Here is a 277-nt window from a genome sequence, read left to right as displayed (position 1 = left end):
CGGTGCCTTCTATATTCACCCTCTCCCCGGCTGTGCACTGAAAAGGACCCCAGCCCGGAGTACTCCTTTAATTACAATACCACACATAACCTGAGGACAGGGGTGGTGCTGTTTTTGCAAGAAAGTAGGAGAGTTAGTAGAGCTTTTCTACAGGGTCATTACTTTACTAGGCAAAAAGCTGCTGAGAGCTCTGCTCTAACGGGAACCTGTCAACCTCCCGAACTCACCCCACCCCCGGACAGGGCCCGGCATACATACCGGCTCCTGTGCTTCCCAG

Source organism: Dendropsophus ebraccatus, chromosome 7 (assembly GCF_027789765.1).
Source record: "Dendropsophus ebraccatus isolate aDenEbr1 chromosome 7, aDenEbr1.pat, whole genome shotgun sequence".
NCBI lineage: Eukaryota > Metazoa > Chordata > Amphibia > Anura > Hylidae > Dendropsophus > Dendropsophus ebraccatus.
Note: the sequence above shows the minus strand (reverse complement) of the source record.